General features: G+C 47.5%; 1 pseudogene; it reads right to left on the bottom strand.

Annotated features, from left to right (window-relative positions):
- Window positions 1-364: 364 nt before the first annotated feature.
- On the bottom strand, window positions 365-1,652 carry LOC101564492 (annotated as a pseudogene).
- Window positions 1,653-1,869: the final 217 nt, after the last annotated feature.

The following is a 1,869-nucleotide window of genomic DNA, read 5'->3' as shown; positions in this document are numbered from 1 at the left end:
ATCTCAGAAGAGGCACAAAAATCACCACAAGAGAAATAATCCATGTGGACTATGCTAAAGCTTGCAAAGTACACTATATGAAAAATAAAGATAGATTCAAATTTTAGTCTTTGACTTTGGTGATTATTATTATTATTAAAATTTCATCCTGTTCTTTCTTCATATTTTCCTATCAGAATAGTTTGGAGTTATCCCTGTAGAGGACTATCCTTTAAAATAGTATTATATGAGATGTATTTTTATTATATAAAAGGTTAGAACTGTTTCACATGTATTGAGTTAGTCTAAGTTCCAAACCTTCTCTTGTGGAGTTAAAGCAGAATTGGCTGGTACTTAATTGTATTCTTTTTTTTTTTCTTCCCCCCACTGGAAAACAGCTTTCATTGTGACCCCCACCAGCCGTGAAGGTATTCTTTCCGTTACACGCCTTCCTCCTTAGCAATGCGGTCCTTCTTGAGTGGTCCCATGAACGCCTTCTTCTCCTCCACGGTCTGGAAGCGGCCATGGCTGAACTTGGAGGTGGTGTCAATGAACTTGAGGTCGATCTTCTCCAGAGCCCGCCGTTTGGTCTGCACCAGCAAGGACTTGTGGAGGGTGAGCACCCGCTTCTTGGTCCCCACCACACAGCCTTTCAGCATGACAAAGTCATTGGTCACTTCACCATAATGGACAAAGCCACCCAGAGGGTTGATGCTCTTGTCAGACAGGTCGTAGTCGGTGGAGGCATTGTTCTTGATCAGCTTGCCATCCTTGATGAGGTAGCCCTGACCAATCTTATAGATCTTCTTGTTTATCTCTGTGCGGTGATGGTAGCCCTTTTGTCCAGCACGGGCCACAGAGAAGGCCACACGGGCAGGGTGCCATGCTCCAATACAGGCAACCTTGTGCAGCCCTCTGTGGGTCTTGTGGGGCAGCTTCTTGGTGTGCCAGCGACTGGTGACCCCTTTGTAGCCTTTGCCCTTGGTCACACCAATGACATCAATCATCTCGTCCTGTCCGAACACCTGGCTCACAGGGATCTGCTGCTCCAGCCTCTCCCGGGCCCAGTCTAGCTTCTCGGCCACGGTGCTGCCATTCACCTGGATCTCCATGAGGTGGGCCTTCTTCTGCCTGAGTGGGAGCAGGCGCATCTGGGTGTGGGCAATTATGCGGATGACCTGGCAGTACTTCTTCATGCTGCTGAAGTCCTTGTCCAGCTGCTTCTTGCCCATGTCATCCTGCCATTTCTTGCAGTACTTGGTGAAGGCCTTCTTCTTAGATTTATGCCAGTTCTTATAGAAGCACCTTTTGCACTCATCACTAATATGCTCTGCAAAGACTGTCTTGAAGGTTTGTAGGCCTCGAGGAGTTTCTACATAGCCCACAACACCTACAACCACCATAGGTGGTGTCTCCACGATAGTCACGGCCTCCACAACTTCCTTCTTGTTCACCTTGGATCCTGGCCTATCCACTTTGTGCACGATGTGGGTCATGCCAGCCTTGTAGCCCAGAAAAGCTGTGAGGTGGATGGGCTTGGAAGAGTCATCTTTGGGGAAGCTCTTCACCTTGTCTCGATGCCGGCTGCTGCGCTTCCGAGGCAAGAAGCCCAAGGACCCATGTCTGGGAGCCGAGAACTTCCTGTGAGACATGTCGTCGCCACATCCCGCCGGTAGAGCTAATTGTATTCTTTGGGCAGGGTGCTCTGTGCCATATTATTTTATGGCTGGGTCCTCTATAATTTCTTAAGACCATTATAATATGATCTTGCACAATCTTGGTTTACACACGATAAACACGTCAATTCTCTCTGTATTGATTGAACCAAATCTGCAACATAAATCTAACAATTCAGCCGACTCTGCTGTTCCTTTTCATCAAGATTGAGCC

Source organism: Octodon degus, unplaced genomic scaffold, assembly GCF_000260255.1.
Source record: "Octodon degus isolate 3935 unplaced genomic scaffold, OctDeg1.0 scaffold00102, whole genome shotgun sequence".
NCBI lineage: Eukaryota > Metazoa > Chordata > Mammalia > Rodentia > Octodontidae > Octodon > Octodon degus.
The sequence above is the reverse complement of the archived record's forward strand: the minus strand, read 5'-3'. Positions and strand labels throughout refer to the sequence as shown.